Source organism: Panthera leo, chromosome E2 (genome assembly GCF_018350215.1).
Source record: "Panthera leo isolate Ple1 chromosome E2, P.leo_Ple1_pat1.1, whole genome shotgun sequence".
Classification (NCBI taxonomy): domain Eukaryota; kingdom Metazoa; phylum Chordata; class Mammalia; order Carnivora; family Felidae; genus Panthera; species Panthera leo.
Genome location: NC_056693.1, coordinates 21,054,117 through 21,072,322, shown reverse-complemented (window position 1 = coordinate 21,072,322; position 18,206 = coordinate 21,054,117). Strand labels below are relative to the sequence as shown.

The 18,206-nt window shown below is 46.3% G+C and overlaps 1 long non-coding RNA gene and 1 other non-coding gene across 2 annotated transcripts; both read right to left on the bottom strand.

The window, feature by feature from the left end:
• Positions 1-340: 340 nt before the first annotated feature.
• On the bottom strand, positions 341-2,781 carry LOC122209018. Its single transcript, XR_006197406.1, has 3 exons — positions 2,700-2,781; positions 981-1,011; positions 341-702 (listed from the first exon to the last, which is right to left on the bottom strand). It is a non-coding gene; the product is annotated as an uncharacterized LOC122209018 (long non-coding RNA).
• Positions 2,782-16,423: 13,642 nt separating this feature from the next.
• LOC122209275 lies at positions 16,424-16,532 on the bottom strand. The gene has a single exon (XR_006197546.1). It is a non-coding gene; the product is annotated as a U6 spliceosomal RNA (small nuclear RNA).
• Between the last annotated feature and the right edge of the window lie 1,674 nt (positions 16,533-18,206).

Here is an 18,206-nt window from a genome sequence, read left to right as displayed (position 1 = left end):
TTTAAGATACACATTTCCTTATATGCCTCCGGAACTGAGGACCACTGGCCTAGAGATACGAAACAAGGTGAAAAGTATTAAAGAAGCAAACTTTATCGAGCACTTATGATGTGTCAGGCACGACGGTTGAAGGTTGAGGGTTTTCCCACGGCGGAATCCTAAGACCTTATGTTCTGTGGCTGGGACTGCGAGCAGACAGAAGATGAAGCCCTTGTGAAAACCACGTGTGCACACACTTCTTTAGGAAGGAGCTGAACTCCTCTATTTGATTCAAGCAAGACCGCGGCTCTCAACACAACCTGCAACAGCAGCGAGTAAATCTGCAAGCGACAGGGGAGGATCAGCGACAGGGAGAGACGTGAGCCCAGAGATTGTACATTAAAGAAATCTCTGCAATGCCAGGATATTGACAAAGGTACATGCTGATAGCCAAGGAGCATGTAAGGATTTTAATACCACATTTCCAGTTATGGCTAGAGAAGCGTAATTAGGTACTAAATTACAATGTTAATATTCATTTGAACAAATAAGTTCTTGTAGTAGTAGCATCAGGGCCCTGGGAGGGCAGCAGAGGAGTTGATTAAACGGGCAGAGAGTTTCTTTGAACAAGTTTCGTCCTGGGCTCTGTGAGGTCAGCTGCCAGCAAAGTCTTCAGAGGTCAAGACGTGGACCGTGAACGCTGGCCTTTCTTCTTTTGTAGCTCTACTCAAGGGATTCAGAACCAAGCAAGGAAATATACGAGGCATTACAATTCCGGCTGGTAACACAGGCTACAAAAGAGTGGGGAAAGGGACCCCCCCCCCACCACCCAGGAGAAGGGCGTGCTGAGCAGGGCCATCCAGAGCAAGTACTGGGTTCCACTCAGTGCACAATTCTTCTAGCACAAATAGAAGGAGAGGGTCTTGCTGAGGTGTCCTATTACGGTTGACTTATCTATTTATACCTCCAGTTGATCCAAAAGAGTCTGAGGTGGGGCTTACCTGTCATCTGCAAGAAAATTAAAGTGGCTTCCTAAAAGGGGCAAACACAAATTGAAGTAATGAGAAGGGAGGTGGAGGGAGGGGGGTGAAGAGAGAAAGAGAAAGGAAACACGCGCGCACGCACGCACGCCCGCAACTACACATTCTAGTGCCTTCTGAAGTCCAAATCTTAAAAAGGAGCACAGCTCCCCCTTCGCCCATCTCCCCAGGACTCTGTTGTCTTCCTACCCAATTTCTCTGGGCTTCACACAAAAGGTAAGATCCCAGATTGAGCCATCCTAATTAGCCGGGGCCCTCTCCAGTATGTAACAGAAGCAAATCTGTCACCAGCCGTGGAAAACAACCGTCCTCAGCTCCCCCAAACCCCAAAACGCATAAGCTCAGCATTTTAACTGGCTGGGGTAAGAGCCATTATTTTCATTAATGGAGCTCATTTTTATTTTATTGGGCTTTTTTACTATCAGATTAAAAGCATGTTTTTATTGTAGTTTTTTTTCTAATGCAATCTTGGATGAGGTGCTCAGAATGAATGGAATAGTTATTGTTTTAATTATTTTTTCATTTTGTGTTTTTATTTCGTTTGTTCCTTTTATTTACTACTCTTAAGTTTGCCGTAATAACTCGGACGCAGGGTGCTTGGAGGCCTCCAGTCAGCACCCTGCGGTGGTTTGCATCAGCTAAGGGCCAGGGAACAGGAAAAGCACCAGCACACGGATGCTTTCGGAACCCAGGGCCAGCACAGCCCCACAGCTCAACCGCACTGACACGCACAGCACATGGGCAGAGCCAAGGGCATGGGCCCCTCGGGGCCGAGAGGAGAAACGCAAGGTGTCATTCCAGGTCACTTCTGCTCCTGCTCCTGTGCTAAGGCACCCTGGCTCCCTAGGGGAACAAAGGGTGGGAAGGAGTCTCAAGATAGATAACCACGGGGCATGTTACCCACTCCCAGCCTCGGACCGATGCCGAGGTCCACATGGGATCCTGTAACAACCCACAAGCTATTAACACGCAGAGACACTCAGCTGCACCCGGACCCTTCTTCCCTGCCCATGAATTGGGGGGGGAGGGGGGCGAGGAGGGAAGGAAACAATGCCTTTCCAGAAAGTCCAGATGTCTCTGCAACCTGGTAGGCTTGGACAGGGCAGGATTTCTAGATTCCTACTTAGCACTAGAAGTTGAGCGTGTGGGTTGTCTGTACAGGGACACGCTGCAAAAGTGCTGGGCACGTAAATGCCGATGACTGCTGATGAAGGGCTCCTTTGGGCCACTTATATGCCAATACTCTTGATCTCTCTGGATCTGATTGAAGAAAGCATCCACCCTCTAGACAGAGGCCCAGGCCTGTGCTTGGGTTTGCCAAGGGCCCTCACTTGGCCTGTGGCCTCACACCTCCTTCCGTTTACTGATTCCCTTTGCCTGCCTGGCCCCCATTCCCAGGCTGGTCCCCACAGTATGCTCTAGGTCCCCAACCTGTCTGGCCTGTGAAGTTAAATCTAGCAAAGCTCCAAAGATCATGGTAGTGCCCCCCTCAAAGGGCTTCCCGTCACATTCACAATAAAATCCAAACTCCTTGGCAGACCCCACGAGGCCACTGCGATCTGCCCCGTCCTGTCCTCTGGGCTCATCTGCCCCATCTCTGCCCCCACTGACCTCACTCCAGCCACACCAGCCACCCCTGAAGGAGCCTGGGCCACTCCCTATGTGGAGGTCCCCCCATACCTTTGCGTGACTCTATTCCTAGAGGGGATTCCTGGAGAGGCCACCTGTTCACCCTCTACCTCTCCCCATGGCTCTCTGTGTCCTCACCTGCTTTCATTTTCACTCTGACACCTGTCACTGCTGACCTTACATCACTTACGTTTTTGCTGACCTCACAAAAGGGATAAAAGTGAGAGAAACTGCTGCGTCCCCAGGCCAGCACAACAGCCCTGGGGCAGGTGGTCAAGAAGGTTTTGGTGGAAGATGCTTCGGACTCTCTTTATACTGTTGTATCCCCAGCACAAAGAAAGTTGTGGGCATACAGTAGATAGTCAATAAATGCTTGTTGCCTAGGAGGAAATGCGTGAAAAAAAAAGTCAATGCCCAGAAGTGCCTGATGCATGACTGGTTTATTGCCATTTAAGTCCCAGTGGATGAATCAGGAATTTCCAGAGTCAAGGTGAACTCAGGACTCAGCTCTTTCCTTCCAGCCCTCCTGAAACCAACAGAATACTGCTGAGAGAGACCACTTTATTTTGTGTCTAAACAAAGGGAAGGTATATGATGCTTTAAAAATCCACAAATGTTCACTTTTTAATAAATGTTGAATCATTAACTTTATTTATTGTCTCCTTTGATTCATATAGGTCATTTCTCAAAACATGTTCTACGGATGGATAAAGGAGATATGATACACACACACACACGCACACAATGAAATATTACTCAGCCATAAAAATGAATGAAACCTTGCCATTTGCAACAACATGGATAGACCTGGAAGGCATAATGCTAAGTGAGAAAAGTCAGGTGGAGAATGACAAATGCCATATGATTTCACTTGTATGTGGAATCTAAAAACACAAAGCAAACAAACAAAGAAAATGCAGAGGTAGACCATAAAGACAGAAAACAACGCGGTGGTAGCCAGAGGGAAGGGAGAGGGGGATGGGCAAAATGGGTGAAGGGATTGAGAGATACGGGCTTCCATTTCCGGAATGAATAAGTCACAGAGGTGAAAGGCACAGCATAGGGAAAGGTCAATGGTATCGTAATAGTGTTGCATGGTGACAGATCGTAGCTATAGTTGTGGTAAGCATAGACTTGTCCAAGCATTACGTTGTTACTAATGTAACAGTGGGTATCAACTTATTTTTAAATAAAAAATAAATAAAATAAACAAATAAATAAAGGTCAATCCATAGTAAAAATAAGAAGAATCAGGTCTTATCCGAGGATATGCCATTCATTTTTCAACTACTTTTTAGAAACAGAAAAATGAAATATGAAAAAAATAACTGAACGAAAATATTGGGGTAGGAGGAATGAGAAGGAAAAAATGGATACAAAACCTTTTGCTGTGACCTTTTTTATATCATTTTATCTTTGAACTATACCTATTACAATCATAAAACTTCGAAGTGATATATATTATAATAATCAAAGATAATTTAAAGAAAGGGCTTAAAAGTGGTGATAACAACACAGAATCTGGAGCACAGTTGCACAAAATCCCAGCACTGCATTCTAGAAACAAATTCCATTTAACAAAAGATGCCGTTCCCTTAAGGGGAGTGAACACTGCATCTAAGGAACTATTTGTTCCTAAAGACAATTTGGAAGGAGCTCTCCTGCCTTGGAAAGAATTCCCAGATTTAAGTTATGTAAACAAAAGAAGTCCATTTATCATGACCCACACTCAGGTGCCAGGGCTCTGTGGCATTCTGAGCACGAGCCATGAAGTTGCCGGCTCTGTGGGTTGGAAAGCTGTCCTTCCGTGATGCACATGGGAATCCCATAGCAAATACAATTATATTTGCCTGAGAATTCTGGAACAAAATGGGGCCCGTCAGGCCAGGGGTTCTTGATTTCAGTTAGGCAGGCTTTAGTTGGTTACTTTTGCCATTTGGCACAACCTTAATTGTATAAAGTGCTACAGGCTGGGGCACCTGGGTGGCTCAGTCGGTTAACTGTCCAACATCTAACTTCGGCTCAGGTCATGATCTCACGGTTCTTGAGTTCAAGCCCTGCATTGACACGGCAGGGCTCCACACACTGAGTCCTGAGCACTGTCGGTGTGGAGCCCACTTGGGACTCTCTCTCTCTCTCTCTCTCTCTCTCTCTCTCTCCCCCTCTCTCTCTGCCTTGTCCCCACTTGTGCACATGCATGCACATTCTCTCTCTCAAAATCAATAGAAATTAAAGAAAGAAAGAAAGAAGTAAATAAATAAAGAGTGTTGCAGGAGATGACAAAGCTGTGGGTCATACATTTATGAAAAGATAATATTCAGCACTCACACACAACTGTGTGTCATTTTCCTGGCACGATGTGGAATACAGGTTGGGACATGCAGTTCGATCCCTAGTTTGAGCTGTGTGCAGGCTTCTGCGTCAGCTCGTAGGAAATAACACACTCCTACTAATTGTTCTTACAGAGTAAATGTAAACTCTACAAGTTATATAATTAAATATTACATGAATGCAATCATAGAAAAGCCAATGGCCAACGCTTCTCTCTACCAAACACCATTCTAAGCCCTTTACAAGTATTGTCTTGCTTCATCCTTATACCCAGGGCATGAGACCGTACGATCTTCTCTCATTTCAGATGAGGGGGGTGGGACACGGAAGGGCTAGGTGGCTTGCTCAAGGTCATAGAGCTGGTAGGTGCAGAGTTCCATCAGAACCCTAGTCTTGGGGCCTAATATCAACAGTGATGGATACCATGATCGAATAAAGGCTGGTGAGCAGAGAGCCATGGGGAGGGGGGCAGATGGTGAGCAGGTGGCCTCTCCAGGAATCCCCTGTAGGAATAGAGTCACGCAAAGGTATGGGGGGACCTCCAGGTAGGGAGCGGCCCAGGCTCCTTCAGGGGTGGCTGGTGTGGCTGGAGTGAGGTCAGTGGGGGCAGAGATGGGGCAGATGAGCCCAGAGGACAGGACGGGGCAGATCGCAGTGGCCTCGTGGGGTCTGCCAAGGAGTTTGGATTTTATTGTGAATGTGACGGGAAGCCCTTTGAGGGGGGCACTACCATGATCTTTGGAGCTTTGCTAGATTTAACTTCACAGGCCAGACAGGTTGGGGACCTAGAGCATACTGTGGGGACCAGCCTGGGAATGGGGGCCAGGCAGGCAAAAGGGAATCAGTAAAGGGAAGGAGGTGTGAGGCCACAGGCCAAGTGAGGGCCCATGGCAAACCCAAGCACGGGCTTCAGCCAGCACGTGCTGGTTGCCGATGGCCAGATCTCCCAAGTGTTCAAGGGAATCCACAAACCCTCATTTCAAACTTGTGAACTTACAAAGAATCCTATGCACAGACCAAGCGCACCGCTAGGCCACAACCAAACCTCCGGGCACCATTTGCCCCAACGCGCCCTTCGTTCTCTCCTGTGCTGTTCCACGGTTTACGTCTTGCTGTCCCGACCAACCCGTGCGGTCGGGAGCATAAGGATTAATGCAACTAGAATCTTCTTCAGGGAAGTGCCCGGGGCTTGTTGAGAACGCGTGGCGACGCACTGAGGAAAACTGTTTTGCCAGATGCCCAGCCTCCGAGCCCTGCCAGGTTTTACGCTCCCAGGCCAGCGGCTCCTCGGAATCTTACCTTTTATCTCTCACTCACCTTCTGTGCAGGAGCGGTCCGCTCTCAGCTGAAGAGGCAAAGCTGAGCTGGTCAGCGGGCTTAGGGCAGCTCTTATATCTGGGGGTGGGAGTTTCAGGCCCGACTGGGGGGAGGACTTGCCCTGCCAGCCATACGTTAAGACATCTAGCCCTGAACACCCTGCAAAGGACTGACTGTCCCGACAGCCCCATGGCCTGGCATCCTCATTCTGTTCCCCCTTGTCTTCTTCGCCGTTAACGCCTTCTCGCTCTCGGCCCCTGGCCCTCTGTCAGTCTAAAGGAATGAGAACATGTTAAGAATGCTGCTCCACACACCCCTCCATCCCCACCACACACACGCAGACACGCACCTGCACACGCACACGCGCACACACACGCACACACACACGCCCTGCCGAGGAGCCCCCAGCCCAAACTACTACCTCGTGCACACAGGAAGTCCGGGATTTAATGGCCGGGCTTATCTTGTGCGACATTCCCCAGGCTCCATTTTTCATTAGGCAATTTTTAAAGAGTTTTATGACCCCACGAACAATAATTTTTTTTAGTGAAAGCAGACTGAATTGTAAGTGGCGGTAATTACAGCAAACTAATTGTAGGCAAAATTAGCAAGAGGTCAGATCCGCTTGGTCGCAAAAGAAAATATATGCCCGGATCACACCTTGACTGATCTTTGGGAAATGAATTCATCGTGGAGAAAAGGGACCTTCCTAAGTTAACAGGGGGTCTCTAGAACATTTGCAGGAAATAGGTTTTCTCTTTGGCTTTTGCTAGACGCCCAGTGTGTGTGGGTACGGGCGCCTGTGTGTGCACGTGTTGGAGTGGAGACAGGTGACGTGTCGGTTTCCACAACGCCACCCCAGAGGACTAACCAGCTCCTTAGTGGGGCATGAAACGTGACCCAGAAGTCTGGAGACTTAAAGCGCCTTGGGCCCCTATGAACTCACACATTGTCGAGTATGATCCTCCTTCCCCCGACGGGATCAGCTCGCTTTAAAAATGTGCCAGGGGCAGCAGGATTGGGTGGGATAGTGGCATTTCCCCCTGCAGTGTCACTTTAGCATGGAAGATCAACACGCGATGATTCCAGTACAGAGGTCATGCCAAGCGGACTGATGGTCCCACAGAGCTCAGACTCGTGATGACCCCCATCCCTGGGAGACCGCAGCCGGAAACAGTGAATCACGTCTTTCAGAGGAGCTGAGTCCCAAAGGCAGGACCCAGGCTTGAAATCCCACATGATTGAACTACCCTTGAGATCTGTTGGTAAAGACTAAGTTCGAAGATGACATTCCATCTCTCTTCAATCAGTCTTCGCTTCTTGGCACAGACCCCCGATTCTACGGAAGACTGCCGCCTAAAGTACGTAGTTGAGGTTTACAAGCCTCATTACACAAAAGTCGCATCCCTTTACACCCCAGAATCCACTCAGTGCTCGGCAAGGGCATGCCGTCGGAGGAACCTGAACCTGAGACCTACCTAAGGGAAGATCAGGCTGGTGACCTCACCACCAGACTATTCCAACTTATTCAGATGCCTTTCCTTTTAGCTGCTGAGCACTTGAAATTGCATGACTTAGACGTGGATACCATGGATCCCCCTGTGAGCCACACCCGAACAGAAGTGCGGCCGGCCCAAATCTGCATGGAGATGTCCCAGTGGACGGCCTCGTAAGAAAATGGAGAGGGCGGATGGCTGGGATGTACTTTGAGAAAAACACAGATTACTGTATGCTCAGCCCTCGGGTTCAGCAGAGCGACCTCACTCGCTCTGATGTGGGCGTGCTTTACAAAAGACTCCAGGAAATATCAGATATACGCAATGCCAAGATTAAGCTTCTCCCGTGAATGTATGTACACCCTCTGACTTACAGCGAATGCCTGGTGGGTTCAAACAGCCGTGGTCTCTGCACAGAAGCCAGTGACGCTAGGCTCCCACGTGGTGAGGAAGAAGGCGTCTCCTCCCTTCGCCATTTGGGGCCTGGGTAATGGGGATCTAGCCTGTCGCAGAATGGGTAAAGAGCTAGGAAGCTGACTGATTCTCAGCCCGTCACATCTTGGGTGGTTTGACTGCTAGAAATTTCCCCACTGGGCCTGGAATCCCAAGGTCCTTCAATGGAGTTCAGAGAGGTCAGTCTGTGCCAGGATTTCAATAGCACCAAACACCGGAGAGTCTATTCTGGGAGGTGCCATGGACATTTTCCCATGACATAGACCCTAACTGAGCCATCTCCTTCCGTGGCATTCACAAGATCCTTCAGGGCCCACCCTGTCTACTGCCTGGGGTTTCATTTCCCACAACATTCTGCCACCGGAGACCACCTCTGTGCCTTTGACCTGAACACGATAGTCCTTCTGGAACTCCCTCTTGCGTCTCTACCCACCGAAATGATTTCCTCTCATCCTTCAAAACAACTATCGTAGCCTACGGTGAGGGTAGATCTCTCACCTCTCGCATGGGATGGGACACAGAGGTTTACTTCACAGTGTATTATCACTATCTGCCCCATGGCTGCCCCACATTCAAGGTTGGGGCCTTGAGGACCCAACCCTCAGCAGGTGTGTGTCTGTGAACCCCCCCCACCGTCTAGCCTCACGCTTGGCGGGGTGGGCAGTCAGTTCACGTTTTTTAAGTGAATGAATGGGTCATGCTATCTCTACGTCACTGTGTCAGTGGCTACATTTGACTTGGCCGGTTTTCTCCGTTCAAAGATAAGCAGTACTTAGCATATCTGCACTTCCAGAAAATGCCACACCAGGGTTGAAAGCATGTTTTTTTCTTCGTTTTGTAATGTTGGTTTATTTTTGAGAGAGAGAAAGCGCAAGCAGGGGAGGGGCAGAGAGATCCCAACCGGGCTCTGCACTGACAGCGGTGAGCCCAGTGTGGGGCTCCAACTCATGAACTGCGAGATCATGACCCGAACCAAAGTCAGACCCTCAGTAGACTGAGCTACCCAGGTGCTCCAAAAGCATGGTTCTGACCACCGGTCTGGGCCCAAAACTCAGGGTGATACCCAAGGTTTGACATCAAGGAGGAAGTGGAAGAGAGAAAAAGACAGAGGAAGGATAGGAGGGTGAGGGATAGGGACAGCTGGACAGACACACAAAGAAACTGACCCTTTCCTTTCAAGGTTGACCTGAGGTTCCCAGGCAGTGAAGGCAGGGATGGCTGCAGACCCCCAGCTCCGAGGGGAGAGAAACCCCAGCAAGTCCTCCCGGGTTCTGGCTGAAGAAGTTGTGCAGTCAGAGGCTCAAGTTTTGGAAGAGACAATATGGCCGCAACAAGTCAGATCCATTCTGAAATCTTTTAGCAGTGGCTTCAGCCAAGTAGCTACAGGAAGGGCCCTCCGAGATACAAAATCTAAGAAAAATAGTCCTGGCATCTAATTACAACAGTGCAGTTTGCTGCTTTTATCTGTAATTGGACGGTATAGTCTTTCATTCTAATTTACTTTACATCTAAACTGTGATAATCAAGACAAGCAGAACAGAATGGTCTCTAACTGGCTATCCTACTGACACCCGTTAATGCCTAATTATAACAACTAAATTAAAGATGGGACTGTAAAGAGGTGGAATATCAGTTTGAAGCGTTTAATTCTGCGGAAAGAAGGAGAGATTTTAAATCCTAAGTAAGAAAATCAATATTATGCCTCATTATATTGGTATGGCTAAACAGATTAATGAAATTAAGTATTTTGTTGTGTTGCTTTTCTTTTTTCCAATGTTACCCGCATGCAAGACGCCTTGCAGTGAAGGAGTACTGCAGAGGAGGAAGTCCACGTCGAAAGCCAATTTATACACCGAAATTGGGAGATAGCTAATCTTGTTTATAGAGCGAAGGTTTGCTTTTGATACGCCTAGATTTTTAGATAGGCATTATGGGTCTGGACTTCTGCAGCTCACAGAACAAAAATAAATTCAACTCAAAGCTAAGGGAAGATTCCCTCTTGTGGGCAGATGGGTCCACAGGGACCACGTCGGCAATACCAGCGTTCACGAACACTCTGGTTCAGGAGTGGCATCCTCGAAGCTTCTTGTGTCGGTGGCCTCCCAACTGCTGCCACCCGTGAAGATGCAGGACACGAAGGACAGAGGGAAGCTGGCCGGGTGAATGGAAGACGCGTCGGGTCCCCAGAGCCCTCCAGTGCGTTGGAAGCTGGAGGAGAAGCCGAGAGGAGAAGCCATTGTTCAGGGTTGACAGCAAAGCTCAGAAGAAGAAGGACCAAGGTTTGCAAAGGGAGGGTGTACAATTCCTGGGATAGGTGAGGCAGTGCGCGCATATCCCTGACTGGATGGCAACACGGGCACGCACAACCTCACCGGTGAAATTCTAGGGTTTATCCATTTGTCTGTTTATTTGAGTGATTGGTTTTTACTGCCCGTCCTGATTTCTAAGTCTTTTCACTCAGAGTTTCTACAAGACTCACAAAGCTAATAAGTGGCATATGCTGACAGTGTGAGTCATCACGTGGCTCACCCTCCTGTGGTCCACCTGCCACAGAGATGCTCAAGTGCAGAGCTTTGAAGAATCCAAAGACCTCACAAGAGAGACTGACCGTTGGAAGGAATCTCTAGAAATCCTCTGGAGCTGACTTTGCTGACCTGGGGCTTACAGTGAGCGAACAACCTGAGGGCATCCGAGCTCCAGACTGGGGCAGGGTGGGGTGGGGAGCACCTTCAAAAACAAAGCTAGCTGAGGTCCTGCCTCCCCCCGGGAGCTCACCATTTCCAAAAGACTGGGTCACACACACGGCCGTGGCCAAGGAGGAAACCACGGCTGCAGGGAACTTACCCAGAACTTCCAGATCTTACAATCAGGAAAGCAGACATGGTAACTCCAGCTCACCTTTAAATTGTTAGTTTTGGAAAAGAGAATTTGATTTTGACTTTTGTCTCATTGTTTCATTGTTTCATCGTCTCATTGTTTTGTCTCACTGGGGACTTTCCCAATGCGTGGGAAGCTCCTGTGCCACGGGGAGGCAGAGGTGACGGTGCCCTGGAGGCAGTGATCGTCTTGGGCCAAGGAGAGGTCACCAGCCCTGGGGTAGGGCAGCTCCTGATCCTGCGGGGCCAGGCGTGGCTCTCATTGTCCTCGTACTGCTGACACCCGGGCAGCCAGCTCTGTAACCCTCCCACCAAGCCCGCCTCTCAGCTGCACAAAGGCAAATAAAAACTGCTGGCGGCCGCTGGTCCCACTGTGACAGATGTGGTGCCTCTGCACCATCCTGTCTGTTCTTAAGGGTTTTTTTTTTTATTGCAAACAGACAGATGTAGCTTGTCCCTTCCATCTTGTTTACGATACCGCAGGAGCACCTGTGGAAGACAGGTCCCTGCAGAAATCCTTGACTTCCGTTCAGATGGCTTGAGACTAAGCCAGCCGGCTCTGCCACACCGTCTGCAAAAGATGCTGGGTTCTTCTGCACACAAATGCTCTAAGCCCAGGGAAACTTGAATCACGCATAGGGTAGTCCCAGGCACCTTAGCATCACCACACTACCTTGTGCATGCGACGTTTTCAATGCGTACACACCGATCCACACGTGTTGAGGACCTGCGAGGGGGCTCTTGGCCTTGGGGTCAGCCTGTGAGCTGACTCTTGGTTCATTCGGGCTCCTCCAGGCACAGTTTGCTCCCATTACCGGGCCTTGTCTCTACTTAGTCGTAGGGCCCCTGCATGGAGAGCAGGGGCTTGACCAGACCGTGAGGGTGGCAAGTCCCATGCCCACCCAACCTGGTGGACCTAAGCCAGTGGGTCCCGAGTGTGTGGATCCTCCTGTTCTCACGTCAATTGGCCCCATACCTGGTGTAAAAAGCAGACATAGAAGCCACCGGAGTGAATGCTCCGCCTCGGGGCATGGGCTCTAAGGAGAGCCCCGGCTGGGGGCTATTCCCTGCTCCCAGCCTGACTCCAGGCACTTCTTAGAATTCTTCGGCCTCCCACTAACCATTTAAGGCTATTTGCATCGTTTATTTCATTAGCAGGGACGACAGAAGAGTAATGATACTTGTGGACTTTGCGACAACGGCCTCTGTTTTTTACCCTGATGTTTTCATGCCACAGCCTTTGCTGGGTCGCGAACCGCCCCAAGACGTAGGACTTAGATAGGACCACCATGCATTTAGCTCATGCCTCCGCGTGTTGGCTGAGGGGTTCTTGCGGTTCAAACTGGTTCAGCGCATCCCCGGTAGGCTCGCTCAAGTATTTCTGATCAGCTGGTGAGTGGGCCGGGGGCTAGAAGATCTAAGGTGGCCTCGGTCATATGGCTAGCAGCTGGCAGGCTGTTGGCCAGGGTGACGAGGCCAACTGGGCCACATGGCTGTCATCGTGCAGCAACCGAGCCCTGGCTTCTTTGCGTGGTGGTCAAAGCAAGACAGGGAGGCTGAACGTGCTGTTCGGGTCTCGGCCGGAAGCATGTTTTCCATAGTCCATCGGCTAAAGTAACCCCCTTGGTCAAGAGCAGTCAGCATGGGAGGACCCACCTGAGAGCTTGGCTGACAAGAAAGGAGGAATGTGCGCCCATTTTTGTAACCACCACAGCTTTTTGTCTTTCTTTTTTCAATTTATGGCCTCTTTAATTGAAGAATTCAGTCCTTTTCAACCTTGAGTGTTTACAAACAAAGCATACCTTCAACTTGGGTTCCCTCTTTAATCCATGAGCATTCAGAAAACTATTTTTAAGTTGCAATTAGACTGATTTTGTTCAGCCTGAAGTTGTCTTTTTTCTTTTTTCTTTTTCTTTTTTTTTTTTTTTACTTTTACTATATTCTGGTTTTATAATTTGGCTTGAATTATTTCTTTTCTTGGGTTTTTTCTGATTTTTTAATTTTTTTAATGTTTATTTACTTTGAGAGAGAGAGAGAGAGAGAGAGAGAGAGAGCAAGCAGGGGGAGGAGCAGAGAGAGAGGGAGACACAGAATCCAAGCAGGCTCCAGGCTCTGAGCTGTCAGCACAGAGCACAACGCAGGGCTGGAAACCACGAACTGTGAGATCATGACCTGAGCTAAAGTTGGATGCTTAACCAATTGAGCCACTCAGGTGCCCTTATTGGTTTTTTTTAATGTTTATTTATTTATTCTGAAAGAGAAAGAGCATACATGTGCAAGCCAGGGAGGGGCAGAGAGGGAGAGGGAGAGAGAGAATCCCAAGCAGACTCTGTGCTGTCAGCACAGAGCCCAACACGGAGCTGGATCCCATGAAATGTGAGATCGTGACCTGAGCCGAGATCAAGAGTCAGGCACTTAACCTACTGAGCCACCCTGGTACCTCTATTCTTCAGGTTTTCTAAAGTTATCTGTTGTGTGTGTGTTTAACTCTTAATATCCCACCAACAGTTGAAAGTGACTATTTTTGTTTTGTGACACACAGATACAGATATATGTAGGCTTTGATTTAGATATGGAATCAACCTTGTTGGTAGTGTTTCAAATTTTTCTCTACTGTAATTAGTGAGTAATAACAGCATTATTATTGTTATTGTCATGTCATTTTGCTTCATATACGTCTGTGCTATGTTGTAGAAGGAATTAAAAAGTCACTAATTATATAAGAATTATGTAAGCATTATATAAGGATTATACAAGAATTATATATAGGGGCACCTGGGTGGCTTAGTCAGTTGAGCGACCAACTCTTGATTTCGGCTCAGGTTGTGATCGCATGGTTGATGAGTTTGAGCCCCAAATTGGGCTCTGTACTGACAGCATGGAGCTTGCTTGGGATTCTCTCTCTCTCTCTCTCTCTGTCTTCTCTGCCCCTCCTCTGCTCACTTGCACACTCTCTCTCTATCTCAAAATAAATAAATAAAATTTTATAAAAGAAAAAAAAAGAATTATATGTTATATGTAATTATACGACAATTCTGGAGACGTGAATTTCTTTTAAGTAGGATTCACTCCCAGCATGGAGCCCAACTCGGGGCTTGAACTCACAACCCTGAGATCAAGACATGACTGAGATCAAGAGTCAGACCCTTAAGTGACTGAGCCACCTAGGTACCCCAAGAAGTGATTTTTTATCAGTGCAAAACCACTTTCTTTTCCTGCTTAATGTTGGTTGCATAGAGTTTCCTATCATATTAACATGGGCTAAGAACTGACAGATCCATCATAGTGAGAGCACTGGTGAACTAACTCATTTATATGGTGAGCAGAATTAAAACCTGTTGCATTCTTCTTGGAGTAAAATTTGTATGTTTAAAATTATAAAAATGCTCATCTCATCTTCAAATGGGGCGCCTGGGTGGCACAGTCAGTTAAGTGTCCAACCTCGACTTGGGTCATGATCTCACGGTTCATGAGTTTGAGCCCCACATTGGGCTCTGTGCTGACAGCTCAGAGCCTGGAACCTGCTTTGTGTTCTGTATCTCCCTCTCTCTCTGCCTCTCCCCTACTCACACACTCTCTCTCTCTCTCTCTCCTCTCTCAAAAATAAATAAGCATTTAAAAAACTGTTTTCAATTGTAAGTTTTGGGGTGCTTGGGCAGCTCAGTCAGTTAAGCATATGACTCTTGATTTCACCTCAGTCATGAGATGAAGCCCCAAGTCAGGCTCCATGCAAGGTGCGGAGAGAGAGAGAGAGACAGAGAGAGAGAGAGAGAGAGAGACTATCTCTCTCTCCCTCTCCCTCTCCCTCTGCCCCTCCCTGTTCACACCCTCTCTCTTAAAAAAAAAAAAAGCAGAAAACAAAAAGAAAACTTGGAAGTTTTATTGAGATACTTGTAGATTCATATTTAGTTGAAAGTAATAATAGAGAGAGATCCATGTTCTTTTTTCATAGTTTTCACCAGCGGTAACATCTTGCAAACTATAGTACAATATCACAACCAAGATATTGACATAGATAAAACCCACTGACGTCATTCAGATGCCTCTAGTTTTACTTGTGTTCATTTGAGTGTAGATTGTATTCAGTTCTATACAACTTAATCGCATTTATAGGTATATATATCTGTCCCCACAGGCAAGGAACAGAACGATCCCATCAACACCAGAATCCCTCAAATTGCCCTTTTACAATCCTATTCTCCCTCCTACTCCCCACTTCCTCCATCCCTAACCCCTGGAAACTATTCTCCATTTATAACACTTTGTCATCTCAAAATTTTTATATCAAAGAATCACATGGTATGTAACACGTGGAGAGTGGATTTCTTTTTTCACTCAGAATAACTCCCTGGAGACCCATCTAAGTCACTCTACGTATCAATAGTTCTTTTATCTGTGTTGCTTAGTAATATTCCATGTACCATGGCTTAACCATTCTCTTGCTGAAGGACATCAGAGCTGTTCCTAGCTTGGGGTTACTGTGAATACAGCCACTAAAAGCATTAATGTACAGGTGCTTGTGTGAATACAGCTTTTATTTCTCTGGGATAAATGTCCAAGAGTACAGTTTTTGATTCATATGGTAATTTCATGTTTAGTTTTATAAGAAACTGCCAAACTGTTTTCAAGAGTGGGTATATCATCTTATATTCCCACCAACAATGTATTAGTAATCGAGTGCCTCTGCGTGCTTGCCAGCATTTGGTAATGTCACTGTTTTTTATTTTCTCCATTCTGATCCATATGTAGTGATATCTCATTATGGTTTTAATTTGCATTTCCCTGATGGCTCATAATGCTGAACATCTTTCATGTGTGTGTTTGCCATCTGCATATCATCTTCATTGAAAAGTCTGTTTGTGCCTTTTGCCCATTTTCTAATTTGATTTTTTTTTTTTTTTGCTACTGAGTTTTCAGTGTTCTTTATATATTTTAGATACTATTCCTTTGTGGGACATGTGATTTGTAAATGTTTACTCCCAGCATGTTGCTTGTTTTCATCTTCTTCACCTAGACTTTCACAAAAGATGAGTGTTGAACTTTGACGAGACTTAATTTATCAACTTTTTATTTTCTAGAGTGTGCTTTTAGTGTCAGGTCTAAGGACTCTTTGTCTTGCCTTAGATGCCAAGGTGTTTTTTTTCCCCCCTGAAGGCTTTATAGTTTCACATTTTGAATTGAAGTCCATAATCCATTTTGAGTTGATTTGCGTACATGATGTGAAGTTCAGGTTGAGGTTCATTTTCTTACTTATGGAGGTCCCCTCCCTCCAGCACCATTTGTTGAAAAAGACTATCCTTCCTCCACTGAATAGCACTTCATGAGTATACACGTCATCCTTATGCAGTGGCCATGTCAGTCTTCCCTGTATCATTCCAAGTTTTTATTAGATGCACTACCAAAGTGAGCACTGCTCACACCTTTAGACTCATCAACTCCACTTACGGAAATTCACTTCTGAAGATGAGGAAGATGTGCCCAAGGCTATTTACTTCAGCATTATTTATAACATCAAATAAAAGAGTGGGGAGGAATGTCCAAAAATAGTAGGTAGGAAAAATGTATTGTTAATCTATCGCTGTGTACCAAATTATCCCAACCCTTAAGGACTTAAGGCAACAACATTTATAATATCACAATGTTTGTGATATGTAGTCATGGCTTTTGTGGGTTCTCTAAGTCTCTAAGACTACCCTTAGATGACATTTGAGGCTGAAGTTTTTTTCCGAGGGATCAACCAGAGAACGATCCATGTCCAAGCTCAGTGATGTGGTTGTTGGCAAGATTCAGTTCCTTGCAAGCCCTTGCAATTGGGGCCTTATTTTCTCTTTGGCTGTTGGTAAGAGCCAGCCCTCCGTTTGTTGCCTCATGGCCCTCTCTGTATTGCCGCTTACTTCATCATAACAAGCAAGCAGAGAAAATGCAAAAGAGTGTTAGGAATCCTTTGTGAACTAATCATGAAATAATTTCCCGTTAATTTTGCTGTATTTTATTCATTCAAAGCAACTTTCTAAGTTGCTCACTCAAGAGTGGGAGATTACAAAAGTGTGTGATACCAGGAGGGAGAGATTTGGGGAATTTATGTAAGAAGTTGCCTATACAATAGGTAAATTTTTATACATTCACTGAGTTAAAAATCATACATCCTCTTATTTTTCTATACTACGTGGAATATGGCATTGCTGTCATGGTTGAGAAGTGCCTCACTGAGAGCCACGTGCAAAAAATACGAAACTGGACCGCTATCTTACACCACACACAAAAATGAACTCAAGATGGATTAAATACTTGAATGTAAGACAAGAAATAATAAAACTCCTAGAAGAGAAAAAAGCAGTAAGTTCCTTGCCATCACTTTTGGATATATTCTTTTGCACCTGACTCCAAAGGCATTGACAACATAAGTAAAGATAAACAAATAGGACTACGGCAAAGTAAGAAACTGTACGTAGCCAGTAAATCATCAACAAAATAAAAGGGCAACCTACTGAAAGGGAGAAGGTATCTGCAAATCATATATATGGTAAGAGGTTAATATCTAAAATACATAAAGAAATCATACATCATGCATCATCATCATCATCATCATCATCCTCCAAATAAGAAATAGGTAGAGGACCTGAATAGACATTTTTCCAAGGAGAGCATACGGATGGCCAACAGGCACATGACAAGATGTTCGACATCACTAATCATCAGGAAAATGCAAATCAAAACCACAATGAGGTATCACCTCACACTTGTAAGAATGGCTATTATTAAAAAAAGATAAGAAATAGCAAGGATGTGGAGAAAAGAGAAGCTTCATTCACTGTTGCTGGGAGTGGAAAATGATGCATCCACTATGAAAAACAGTATGGAAGTTTCTCAAAAACTAAAAATAAAACTATCTTATGATCCAGTAATTCCACTTCTGGGTATATATCTGGAGAAAATAAATACACTAATTGAAAAGATATGTGCACTTTTATGTTCGTTGCAACATAACAGCCTAACTGTGGAAAGAACCCAAGTGTCCATCAATGGATGAGAGGATAAAGAAAGCGTGAGATAGATATATGGATCCCATGGAATACTACTCAGCC